The sequence below is a fragment of the Felis catus genome, chromosome C1 (assembly GCF_018350175.1).
Source record: "Felis catus isolate Fca126 chromosome C1, F.catus_Fca126_mat1.0, whole genome shotgun sequence".
In the NCBI taxonomy this organism is placed as follows: domain Eukaryota; kingdom Metazoa; phylum Chordata; class Mammalia; order Carnivora; family Felidae; genus Felis; species Felis catus.
This window is the reverse complement of record NC_058375.1, coordinates 133460581-133474999: the sequence shown is the minus strand read 5'-3', so window position 1 is coordinate 133474999 and position 14419 is coordinate 133460581. Positions and strand designations below refer to the sequence as shown.

Genomic DNA, 14419 nt, shown 5'->3' with positions numbered 1-14419 from the left:
TAAAGTGCATTTTCTTAATTCTCTTACCTGAAAAATCATCACATTTGAAATTTCAGTGACCTCTCAGGAATTAAAGAAACAAACAGAAATGTTCCTTTGCTAAAACCTAGGAAGAGACTGTTAATACTGTGGGGAAAGCATGATAGGCTGGGGAGACCTACAGAACATTTGAACTGGAATGTGATTTTGCTTTAGTGCTTTTAAAAGAGAAATAAAAGCAATTCAGATGATCTTGCTTGGAAGTTGCTTTATTGTCAGTTCTAACTGACTTGTATAATGTTCTTATATAATGTGCAATAATGCATAATTAGTTGACTTAACTCTAGAAATATATTCCTCAAGGTGAGGACACACTCAAGTAAGAACATTACATTCTTCTTGGAATCACTAGATTTAGTTTTTTATTTCTTTGTTGATAGTTGAGAAGTATTCTTCCAAGGATTACAAACATTTATATAATCTGTGGTAACATCAGCTATAGTAGAACAGTGGACTGCACTAAGAGTTGTTAAAAAAACAAAACAAAACAAAACAAAACAAAACAAAATAAAACAGGTCCAAAATGGGGTCACTTACACAGAGTTTCCAAACTGGTGCTTAATATATAATCTAACTGCAGTTTCATACAGTTTCAATTTCTCTCAGAAATGTAGTCTCAACTGGTCAGTCAGAAATTTTTTAATCAGTGCTAATGAGTCTGTCACCTGGGCCCTCTCCATCCACCAAAGAAAGATGTGGTCATCTGTATGATAAGGCCACTTGTTTTTACCTCCTAGAAAGGGGCCTTGCCTGGAACAACCCCCCACCCCCTTTTTTTGCTAGTAACTTTCTTGTGTTCCTTCTATAAAAATCTTCCATTTTGTATAACTCTTTGGACTGCCTCTCTACTTGCTAGATGGGGCACTGCCCAATTCATGAATCATTTAATAAAGCCAATTATATCTTCAGATTTACTTGACTGAATTTTGTTATGTAACAGAAGCATGAAACCTGATTTTATTTCCAGTTTGGACACTAACTAGCTGTGTGACCCTAAGCAAGTCATTTTCTCTCTCAGTTTTAGTTTTTTTCATCTGTTAAATGAAAAATATAGACTAGATATCTCACAGGATTCAAAAATGTTAGAGATGAAATGGACCAGTTACAAATAGAAAGATTTATATTACAGATGAAAAGACAGCGTTCCAAAGGGATAAAGTGTCTTGTCTGATGTTCAATTGAATTAGTGGAAAAGAGAAAAATAAAACTCAAGTATTATTTCAATCTAATGCTTACTTCTACACATTGAAACTTTCTATACTTGTCTATTAGCTGAAGAGCTATAAATTAAACATTTTTCTAATGGGTAGATTAAATACATCTATTTATTATATATTTATTTTATATTTATGAACATGTAGGTATATCATTGTATATTTATTATTTTAATATAAAATGTATGTAATTATTATATATTAATATTTATACATGCATACAAATTAAACTATCAATGCAATACAAAGAAATCAGTATTTGTTCATGATTATTTGACAATAAATTTTTAATCAAATTTTTAATCACTGAATTTAGTTTAGATAATCCTTAAAGATAAACTACTTTAGGAAGTTCTTTCTAATATACAAATTCATCATGTGAAGTTTCCAACAGAAGGTTCCAATAGGAACCTATTCCAATAGGAATATGATTAAATCTTTGCAATATATCAGAGGGATGTTTTGTAGGATGACAAGATGGCTAACTTCCAAGGTCCTCATGGGATCTTACTAACTTGGTGAATTTATCCCCACTTTGGAACACTGATTTGCCAAATCCTTGTCTTTCTCATGTTACTAAGAAATACTCAAGACCTAATCAAATGAACTAAGTTCAGAGGATATATAAAATTGGAAAGTTAATTTATTAATTTACAATTGAAATATAATTTCCAACGCTACTAAGGCATTCTATCTTTTGGATAGTTCATTCTCTTTGTAGGTAAAACACTAAAGTTATTAATTTATAGTCAGAAACTTGATTCTATAATCTGAAATCAATCAGGAGCAAAAAATTACTTATTATGAATACTTAGTGGTGTCAAGTGAGGCAGCCAGCCATTTCCTTAGTGACCATGTCCTCTGCTCAGAGAATTTGCTACTTGTTCAGGTATTGATTTAATCTCTGATTGTCTTTCCAAATGTCATATATATTGTAGATTAAGGTGAAGAAATTTCCTTTGGTAAATATTTGCAGCAGCACGAATAATATACAACATATTTAGCAATAGTATGGGAACTAGAACGGATAGTTCCCAAAGATAGTACTTCAGCCTCCAGTTCCACCAGCCATCATTTCTACAGTTAGTTGCTGAATTGTGGTGCAGTCTGGCTTCACTTGTGGGAGGGAGGTCAGGGTAGCAGCTACGTAAAAACCAGTATGTTAGTGGTGCCTGGGTAGCTCAGTTGGTTAAGCATCTGACTTTAGCCCAGGTCTCATGTCTGTGAGGTCAAGCCCCATGTCTGGCTCTGTGCTGATAGCTCAGAGCCTGGAGCCTGCTTCGGACTCTGTGTTTCCCTCTCTCTCTCTGCCCCTCCCCAGCTTGCAGTGTCTTTCTCTCTCTCTCTCAAAAATAAATAAAAAAAAAATTAAAAAACAGTATGTTAGAATTTCAGTATTTTTAGCAACTGGTTCAGCTGTCCTGGTGCATACTGATTAAATATTTCCCCTGAGTGCTGGAAATCTTTTTAAACATAGTAACATATTCTTTTTTTCTGCCATGCTCATTTCAATAAATTACAACTAAAACTTCTTTTAATGTTTAAGGTGGATGTTTAGAACATGAGTTATTGCAGCAAGTTATAATAGTGATGCCTTCCAGGTTTCCAAACTGTACCAAATGATGCCAGACTGCTATGATTTTTAGAATTCTTATATCTGCTTTGGAAATCTTTTTATTCTGTCTCCTCCTATCAGGGTTGTCACTTCTCATTTTTATCCTCACACTTTCCTCTAGCAACAACCCTCAAATTTCTCAGAAACTGAATCTAATTTAAGTCTACTCTGAGCAGGAAAATCTGGCTAATTTCCCAGATGCATGTATAAAATAATTATGAATAAATTCCAAATCATGGCTCAAGGAACTATTTTATGAGTAAAGGAACATATATTTTAATTTCAGACCTTGTGACACATATGTTGTCTATTCTGGACAGCTTCTGGGTACTTGAAGCCCTTTCATACATTAAACATTTTCTAGTTTAATTCATAGTTACCACTAGATAAATGATCAATTACATTTCACATTACTGCAGACGTTGAAAATCAGTAGCCAACAAACCAAACCTAGCCAGCAGTTGTGTTTTGATTGGCCAAGAAATTATTACTGTGGCAATGATTTTTTTTTTAAGTTTTGGTAGTCAACAGTTAAAATCAGAATATTTGAAATATAAAGCTTAATATCTGGGTTCTCTTTAACAACAGGAAGTATGACAATACCAGGCACATATAATAATAATGTGAAAATGATAGGTGGGAACTAAACAGCAGCTTCTTCCTTTAGATAGTGTTATGGGTTTCATTGTGTCCACTCCAAATTTGCTGAAGTCTTAACCCTCAGTACCTCAGAATGTGACCTTATTTGGAAAATAAGGCTGTTGCAGATGTAATTAGTTAAGATGTTATACTTGAGTAGGGCAGACCCCTAACCAAATATGACTAGTGCCCTTATAAAAAGAATACCATGTGAAGAGATGGAGAAACACAGGGAGAAGAAGACCATATGAAGACGAAGACAGAGATTGGAATTAAACAGCTTGAAGCCAAGGAACTCATGAAGCTACCAGAAGCTGGAAAAGGCAAGTAAGAATCATTCCCCTAGAGGCTTTGTAAGGTGCATGGACCTACCAACACATTGATTTTGGATTTTTATCTTGTAGAGCTACGAGAGGATGTATTTCTGATGTCTTAAGCCACACAGTCTGTGGTACTTTATAATGGCTGCCCCAGGAAACTAATACAGATAGAATTTTCAGACAGCTATTTCTGACAATATGGTTGACTAAACAATTAAAATTTCTCCACAAAAAATCAATTAAATGTTGAATAATGCATCTACAAAATCTTATCTACATATAGATAAAAGATAAAACCTTGGATATGCAAGATACAAAAAAGAAAAAATGACCCCTACCAAAAGGTGACCCTTGGACATCAAAGAGTGGAGTAGGATCTGTCTTTCCAGTGGCAAAGATTACAGAGACGGAGACAGGATACTTGTCTGTTTCTCCCAAAAATTTCAAGGAAAAAGAAAAAGTGACCTGAGAATTGCAAACCACACTTAATAACTTCCCTGAGTCTAGGCCTGGAATTAAACTGAAGTAATTACCTAAGAAAGCTAAGAAATTAGCATAACAAGTGATCACAGGTGGTTGACACTTTTTTTTTTTTTAAAAATTTTTTTTTTTCAACGTTTATTTATTTTTGGGACAGAGAGAGACAGAGCATGAACGGGGGAGGGGCAGAGAGAGAGGGAGACACAGAATTGGAAACAGGCTCCAGGCTCTGAGCCATCAGCCCAGAGCCTGACGCGGGGCTCGAACTCACGGACCGTGAGATCGTGACCTGGTTGAAGTCGGACGCTTAACCAACTGCGCCACCCAGGCGCCCCGACACTTTTGAATCAATAGCAAAACCCCTCTGAAGAGATCCTCAACTCAAGTCTTGAAAGATTCCTTTAGAGAAAATGCTTTAGCCCCAGTAAATACAGCTTTTCAAATTTAATTATAATTGAAAAATCTATCACAAGACCACCAAAAATCCCACAAAACATAGTTACAATCTACCAAATATAATTCAGCTTAAAACACACATAGCAATGTTAGTTAGACTTTCAAAAATTTCATATAATTGTCAGACTAGATTTTAAATTATGTTTAAAGGATTAAACAAGAAATAAAAGGGATATTCACTCAACGAAACATATTTATTTCACTTAACTAACATTTACTGAAGACCAATTATGTCAGGTGTTTTTCTAGTTACCGGGAATATGAAATTTAACCACCATCACCATAACTAGCCCTATGACTACCTTTGTGGAATTTATATTCTAATTGTGAGAGACTGAAAAAGCAAAATAAGTAATATGTTTCATAGTGAAATGTGCTATGAATTAAAAGAAAATAAGGAAGATAGATCAAGAGCCCAAATAAGGGTGTGATTTCAACTTTACCTTTAAGATCAGGAAAGGCTTCACTGAGAAAAGTATATTTGAATGTGAAAGGAATAAGGGAGCAAGTCAGACGGATATCTGGAGGAAGACACAGGGAGTCAAAAATGCAAAGGCCCTGAAATGGTAACTGTAAAAGCAATGAGGAAGACCCATAAAGCCGAGTAAAACTGAGTTAGAGAAACACCACAGTGGCAGTAATAGAAGATGAGGTTCAAGAGAAATAGCAGGCCAGAAAAGTAAGAATTACAGTATTACAAAGAACCAGAAAAGTATAAAGAGAAACAAATTAGAATTTCTGACAAGAAAACATAATTGTTAAAATATGAAAATCAAACTGATAATTAAACTGCTGATAAGACAAAGCTAAAGGGAGAATTAAGAAAATGAAAGGAAGCAGTGAAGAAATAAACCAAAAAGCCTCACTCAGAAAGAAAGAGATGAAAATATAAAATCTAAGGTAAAAAGATTAAAAAAAAAAACCAAACATAAGATGAAATGAAGAAGTATCACATATGTCTAATCAGCATTCCAGAAGTAGAGAATAAGATTAGAGACAGGCCATATTTGAAATTATAATAAATTAGAATTTTTCAGAAATTTTGAATAACAGACTCTTCAGACTCAGTAAGTACAATAAATCCTAAGCAGAATAATCGGAATTAAATGCATATGCATGCATAAATTGCAAGTTCTACTTGCCATTAGTCCTCTGTCTCATTTGCTTCACTAATTTAGTTTACCAGCAAGTTTCCTTAAAGTATTTGAATTTGTGGACTAAAGTACACATTTACAGTCATAATTAAAATGTATTAATTCTTCTCATTAAAAGATATGTTTATCATGAAGCATTTGAAAACAAATGTTGACATTTCTTTTTCATTATCTCCAATTGTTCCCTCTAACCTTTTTGACTTTGAGAAGAGAAGGGAGATGGAAATGGGTGGAGGAAGAAAGCCTAGACTGCCTCTTGATACTTGGAAATAAATGGCTGCTCTTGTAGATGAGTTTCTAAACTTCAGTATCTTCGCGTAGATGAATATAGTTGACTACAGAAATTCACGACTGATTTTGATTGTGTGATCTTGGAAAGGCTTATCTGAAGGCTTTATTTACTCAAGTAGGTTTTATTTACTCAAGTGTGTGTGACTATGATATAAATACCAGAAGCTAAAACACTCAGTTTCAAATTTCAGCATCTGCCTAAAGTGGGATTACTCTCCTGTGATATTCAAGCCACCTGCCTTTTCTTCTCTGAACATTAGTTAATCCTACTTATTACCAGAGATTATTTTTTCGATTTGGATATTTTTCTAACATATTTATCATTTTTACTAAACCACTGTTTTTCTTAATCTTAGGTGATTTAGGTAGATGAATTTTTACATCTTGACTTCTAATATACAAGACTTACAACTTACAAAGTTAGAAATTACACACATAGTAATCTATTCTAAGAAATAATATTTTTAAAGCACACTTTTTCTGGAGGTGGAGACAATACAAAATACGTGACTGGCAAAATAGGAGGCCTCTGGTAAGTGAGAATTTTCACAATTTTCTCACCTGATCCATTAATTTTTTTCTTTTTTTTCCTCTTCTTTTAATGTTTATTTATTTTTGAGAGAGAGAGAGAGAGAGAGAGAGAGAGAGAGCGAGCGAGCATGAGCAGGGGACGAGCAGAGAGAGAGGGAGACAGAATTTGAAGCAGGTTCCATCCAGGCTCTTAGCTGTCAGCACAGAGCCTGATGCAGGGCTCAAACTCAAAAACTGGGAGATCATGACCTGAGCCAAAGTCAGACACTTAACTGACTGAGCTACCCTGGCGTCACACCCCGATGCATTAATTTAACTTAAGAAATTAAAGCACAGATTCTGTTGGTAGAGAAAATAAAGTCAATAAATAATTAGGTTTTTTTAAAGTTAAAAGCCGTTTTTAATTTTTAAAACAAATGATAAATGTCCAAGGTTAATTTTGCTCTAAAATGAATTCTTTAGCTGAATTTTCCCTTTCATTGATCTGATTCTGGCCATAGCACTTACACTGTAGACTTTAATGTGCTGTGTCACTTAGACTTCAAACAGAGAAAGAGAATTAGTAGGAACTATATACTAAGAGAGATATATTACAAGATTGTGGGAACTGGCAAGGCAAGTCTGAAATCTGCAGGGCAGGCCACCAGGAAGGACAGGCTGGGAATTTGGAGTACAGGATGAGATTGCTGTGCACAGACAGAATTTCTTCTTCAGGGAAGCCTTGCTCTCTTCTCTAAAGAGTTGGGGAGCAGGTGGCCAAGAACTTATACCAGAAAAGTATGGAGATAGTGGTAGTGCAAAACTACATATGAACTGAGGCTCCACCAGACAGTGGTGGTGCAAAACTACATATGAACTACCCTGACCTATGCTACATTGTCCAATCAGACTTCATTTACAAAACCCAAATTCAAAGATGATTTTTTTAAGACTATCAAGACAATGACCATAAAATATTAAACACAAGCACAACGTCCCCTTCTGAGTACACAACCCAGTGCAGACTGCACTGGTTACAGACCCATGCAGCTGGCCCTGGGCTTGAGTCTGTGATAACACAAGAGACTCAGAGGGCCAGGACTCTTAAGGAAGAATGGGAAACATTTACTTACATAGGGAAATAGCCTCTCACCAAAACCTGTACCACCATGGTGGATTAGCTCTGTAGGAATGAAGGGCCACTAATGACCCATTATGACAACTCCTTCAGGCTGAAGACAAGTAAAGGTAGAGGATGAATATGAGATTTGGTTTTCCTTTTCCTCCTTTACCTATTCATGTTTATTCATTTCACCAACAAATATGTATTTGTTAAAATTCTACAATGTACTGATCTCCCTGCTAGTTTATGGGGATACAACTACAAAAAATATATAGTTTCTTCCTTGGAGGAGAATTTTATTCTTAAACATAATAATATTATATTCCCTAGAGTCCTTGGCAAATTTACCTATAGAACCAAATGCTTATTTAACATAAAATATTAAATTTGATTGACCAAATGTGAGGATGTGAAAGCAGAAATATAGGTAGTATGTAAATAAACCTTAACTTTAAAATAAACCCTATCAGGACAGCTGGTGGCTCAGTTGGTTAAGTGTAAAACTTGGCATGATCTTGCAGTTTACAGGTTCAAGCCCCACATTGGGCTTTGTACTGACAGCTCAGACACTGGAGCCTGTTTCAGATTCTGTCTCTCTCTCTCTCTCTCTCTCTCTCTCTCTCTCTGACCCTCCCCACCTCTCAAAAATAAATAAACATTAAAAAATTTGAAAAAAAAACACCTATCTTTCTGAATTTATTTCAACACTTCTGAAATGGACTGATTCAAGGAATCCACTTTTTTTTTCCAACACAGAAACATTAAATTCATATTGGTGTGATTACCTCATGAAGAGTCTAACTAATGAAGAGATTACATTTGAGATTTTTAAGCCTTTCTACATATTTATCATGGAAATATTCAAGATGTGGCTGAAAAAATGATTTCTTTTTAAAAGGTCACTTAAAATAATAAACAGCATTCTCAATATTAAAAAAAAAGTCATATGTTTGGTCTTACTTATAGTATGAGGAATATACTCAATTACAAGTAATATAAAACCCTAATTAGTACCTTAAATAAGTTAGGCTTTCTCCTTCTCACATAAGAACTCCAGATATAGAAGTGTAATTCGTTCAGTGGCAGAATATTTTTGATTAGTTGTCTCGTGGCCCTCCCCTTGTGTATCACATCATTCTGATGCAGTTGCAGATATGACATCATAAAGGTAGTGGGAACTCAGTTGACATGCATTCCTATCCTTATACTAAACAATCCTGAGAATAAATATGCTTTCCTTTATTTGTGCTAGCCAATTCTAAGATGAAGCATATATTCACATTTCTGTGCTAAATAATACTGAGATTAGGCAAAACTAAGTTAACTATTTGTTTCAGGAAATACTTGTTCCTTGATAAGATAACCTTTGGAGACTGAATCTTGCTTATCAATGCTTACTTCAAGACTCTCACCTCACAATGTTCATCAATCCAGAACTATCATGTCATATGCCTTGCCATTTCAGATCCTAAAACCCTAAAAATATCTTCTTCTAACCTCCCCTTTCAAAAACACTGCTGGGAATCTCTGAAAGAAGTATTCTCTCTCACTGTAGGGTAATCAGCAGGTTTTTCTGGAAATCATTTTGCTGACTGGACACACCAGAATTTGAAGGGCATCAATCATATATGTTCCATTTATTGGGAAATCAAGAGTTTCCCAAAATAATTACAATAGACTTTTGTTTTTATCTCACTGGTCAGAACCGCCTCTAACTAAAATAAAAGTTGGGGGAGTATGGGAACTCCATCAAGATGCATCACTTGCAGATTTCCACATGGTAACTATAAAGGAAACAGTGTTTCTTTTAGCAAGAGAGAAAGTGAGGAACAAATGAATACCTGATAGGCAATTAAACCATGGATGTCTTTTCCAGCATAATCAGAAAAAGCTTCATTCAAAAGAACATAAGATACATTTTCAGAAAAAAAAAAAGTCCTAAATTGAGGACCTTAAATGGAAAAAGTACTGAAATATAAAATTGGATATTCTTGTAAATGTAAGCAAAGATCTCATCCATCCCTAGCTCAAATATAAATAGCCTAATTAGAAAAGAGAAGATCAAAAAGAACTAATTTGTAAATGTTCTGCATAAAAATAATAACTTTTCTGTGAAGGATAAATGCCTAGCAAACTAAGAGACAGAAAACATTTGTTTCTCCTTCAGAGTGTAGCCTGCAGTATTTTTGAGAATTAGTGTTTTTCTTTAGGAGAGTGTTTATGTGAATGTGTGCAAACACACATTTGGCTGAAGAGTTCTACAATAAAGATTTGAAAATAAAGCAAATGTCACCTGATTACCCCACAATTCAAGATGATAGAGAGATTCGAATAGAACCTATCTGGGTAACTAGGGGTACCAACAGAAATTACTGAATATCATGTTGAAGCTCTCCTCTCCTTTTTTCCATAGCTCTCTCCTCAACAAATTGTTCTGTCTTCCCCACCTCACATGCAAATACATATTGGGGCATTATTCCAGACTAAAATTCAAATGTATTGTGTCGATAAATGTTCTCAATTGTTCAAAGATGGGTGGCAAATCTCATGGGGGAGATTGGGAGAGAGAATAAGGAATCCAACAAGGTAGCCAGGGAATCAGATAGTTGAATGTCTTAAGTCTTAATGGACATAGAAAGTTAAATTTATGACATAAATTTATTGAAAAGTTGGAGAAATTATATAGAATTATATCACAAGAGGTAGAATGTCTAAAGAAACTCAAATACACTTGTAAAACCTTTGGAAGTGGTATAGCGAACAGATGTGCAGACCAAGAAGAGAAAGGGTAGTCAACCTCATACGTCCCACTGAGAAGGCACAGGCATGATATACATGGTTGTGTTTGGCTGTTGCAGGAGAATGAGTGGGGATAGATGGCTATGCTGAATGTGATGGAAAACTAAAAATGAGTCAAAGATCAGAATGTCTGCTTTGTGTCAAATGCAGCAAGGTCTGTGCAGATGGTTGATGAAAAGAAGGCTAGGTAGAAATGGATGCTTGCTTGGTTTACATTTCATCATGGTCAAGTGTTGCAGAATTCCAAGCTGTTTCTCAATATGCTGTAAATGATTAACCTGATTCTATTCACAAATGGTAAACTGTATTGTCTACGATTACCATCAATGAGGCTTGAAGATCCTACTTCCTCTTTTTCTTTGAAAAATGTACACCATATTAAGCTTCTCCTTTCCCAAGTTCCCCTTCTCATTCACATGCTTTATGTACTATGCACTTGCTTTATGGACTTTCCTAACATTAACTGTTAACCTGTTAAATTAAGAGCAAAACATGTACTTATTTTGAATTCCCTCTAGAAGCCAACACAACATCAAAGAAGGCATTTGTGTTCAATGAATATGTATTGAATTAAATAAATAACAATTCTGAAGAAATACTGAATGTATTTAGACCAAATGTATTTAGAACACCTACAGCACAGCTTAGACTTTTTGCCATAACAAAAAAGTTAGCAGGGGTGCTGGATACGTCAGTTGGTTAAGCATCTGACTCTGGATTTCAGCTCAGGTCATGATCTCACGGTTCATGAGTTGAAGCCCCACATCAGGCTCTGAGCTGACAGCGTGGAACCTGTTTAGGACTCTCTCTCTCCTTTACTCTCTGAACTTCCCCTGCTCACTCTCTCTCTCAAAATACATAAATAAATATTAAAAAAAAAAAAAAGGTTGGCAGGACAGATGATTTATGGTAAAAATGGATAATATGATAACAAATGTGTGTTATCTCTCTAAATCCTCTTTTATAGCCACTGAATCTAAAAAAAAAAAAAAAAAAAAAAAAAGACTTATCCATGGGAAAACATGGGAAACCTGTCCATTTTAAAAAATAGTTAAATTTCTTCAAATTCACATATTAAAAATATTCAGTTATTTTAATGGGAGAAACTTTATTAATTTAAAACCATCATTATATCAATATAGGGCTTAACTAGAAACAGGATTAACAATTTTAATAATACATTTATAGGAGAGATACTGTTTAAGAACTATAGTATTATCCTCTCAGATAGTATATATAAAATCCAATTTGTTGTACCCAGTAAGTATATTCCCTCACCCTCATAAGGTGACCTTAGATGTTGTTTTCTCACAGTATTAAGAGTTGGAAAATGTCCTTAAAAATTCATTATAAAGACAGTATTAAGCTTTTGGGGGAAATTCCACCACTGCATTTCTACAAAAAGATGCCATTTAAATAGGGCTTTAAGCTTGCCTAGTGTTAAAATATTAATGTACTTATTTGGCTCACTGTTCCTGCTACTGATTCTTTGTCTCATTTCTAAAATAAAGGTCCATTTGCTTTTTTCCCCCCAGCATAGTTTTCCCTCCTTGGCAAGTTGCCCACTCAAGTCATTTGGAGCTTTTAAAGACATGATAAAAGTAGGTACAGAGGTGTGAACTATATTTAATTAAACTGTTAAGGGCAAGTAAGTTGCAGGGTGATTAATTGCTATTCACACACCTTTCAACTACTTTTGTCAAGAGACTCTACTGGGAAGAGGCTTGCTACTAACTTGATAATCACCAGGGCTCATTCATGTTTCCAGAGAAAACTTGGGCTATGGTTTACCACCTTTAACTCTGCGTAATCATGACCCTCTCTGACACATCAATTGTTATACTTAAAGTTTTGAAAAGGAGCTATAGGAATTTCTCTCCACTTGCAAATAATAGTAATGATTTGCAAACCATGAATACCATGTACATCATAATGTATAAATGGATGCATTCACATGCATTTCTTCTCTTTATATAAAAAGGAGGGCATTGCCAAGGCATTTTACACATTTTTAGTTCCTATACATAAATAATACAAAGGGGGAGAGTAACAAGAAAAATATGCACTGTTTCCTATTGAGAAGATAAAAAATATGTGCTTATAACTAAGTTCATTTTCTGCTATTAAACATTTATCATGCACACATAATCAGTGCAGTTATCTATCAAGAATCCTTATTAAACCAGAAAATGAATACCGTGAAATATCATAATTAAACACTATTTTAATTCACTTGTGAAAAAACAGAATGGAAGCTGGTGGTATTGATGTTACAGTACTAATTGTATCTCCTATTACAATGCTGTAATCAGCTTTCAACAATGTGCATGAATAACCCAGCACTAGATGTGAATTGTTCTTAATAATTTAAAATATGTAAAGAATAAGATTCCACCAATAGAAGTTGGACAGCATGAGCACCAAATGAAAAAAAGGTAAGATCAATCAATATATAGTGGTTAATAATAATGGTAATTTTCAACTGAGATGAATGTCATAGTTCACCCCCACCCACACACACACACACACACATTTGCAATTACTATTTTCTGAAAATCAATCTAATACTCAGAAATCTGGCAGTAATGTGTATATAACTTAGGGAGTAGTATTTATTTTACTTTGTTTTCTTAATAATATCTACATCAAACAGATCAATTTAACAAGGTTGTTAAGTAAGTGAAGTGTTATTAAAGATGTAACCAATAGGTTTGAGAGGAATATTATATGTAAGCTTTTTTTTTTTTTTTTTTTTTTTTTTGCATAAAGCCCTGGTTTGAGCTAGAGTAACTGGTTCTTTTTTTTTTTTTTTCCATTTCTTACTGCGTCTAATTTACTGTCCCTGAAGAGTTTATATGCACAGATGTATCTCAAACAATATGAGATCAAATGAATTTTATATTCTTTGACCCAAGGACAGCAAACTTTTGTGGGTTTAGGTTTTGATGGGTAGATTTTCAACATCCTATTTTTTGCCAAGAAGTCTATAAAGTAACATCATTGAGACTGTCAGCTTCCCTGACAAGATAACTTGAAAGCAAAATTGTGTGAAGTAGAGGAGTTTGAGTTCACCTCAGGCTCAGTAAATTGCACAAATAGCAGTTTAATCGGCAGGGTGTCCAAGCCAATAATAAGGGGAAGCTGAGTCAGATTTGGGCAGAGGGATCTTTTTGTTTTTTGCTTTTTGTGCGTTGATTACTTTTGAACTCTCTTAAGCTGCCACTTAAGATTCCAATTCTCACACCTTTAAACATCCTAGGTTTTCTTGGGCATAATTAGGATTATATTGTCAGATCAAAGTTTTAGGAGGTATTTGCTACTAATGTTTTACATAAAATCAAAGTAGGTTTCATTTTTAAAAAAGAGGATTAACATTCAAAAATAATACCAACTTATGCACATTTCTCACCAAAGCCAATTATCCTCCCTGAAAATACTTGATATATTAATGTTAAATGTGCTGTAACTATAACTACATAGTTGTATATCCAAATTTTACACAGTAAATATAACTGAATACTATGTAGTCAAGGGCAGAGGCTCTACAATCAAATAAAGATGATATAAATTTCATATTCTGCAAGTTAATAAATGTACGACCTTGGGTCATTTATTTATACTCTGATGTGTAACATCCTCACTTTTAAAATAGAATGATGATACTTCTTTGATAATGTGGTTATGAGGATTTAAAGAATTAGGGCATTTGTAACAGAGAATTTTTTTTTTTTAAGGATGCTGCTGACTGTATGTTCTAAGGAAGTATGAGAACACAATTG

At 34.4% G+C, this 14419-nt stretch overlaps 1 long non-coding RNA gene across 8 annotated transcripts in view; it reads right to left on the bottom strand.

Moving 5' to 3' along the window:
- Positions 1–14419, bottom strand: part of LOC109502665 — a 325020-nt gene that overhangs the window by 241235 nt on the left and 69366 nt on the right. Inside the window, exon 1 of one of the 8 annotated variants that reach the window (XR_002161416.3) lies at positions 8856–9808. The exons of the other annotated variants lie outside the window; for them this stretch is intronic. This is a non-coding gene — a long non-coding RNA (uncharacterized LOC109502665). Of the gene's footprint in view, positions 1–8855; positions 9809–14419 lie in introns of those variants that run through there. 8 annotated transcript variants of the gene reach the window in all.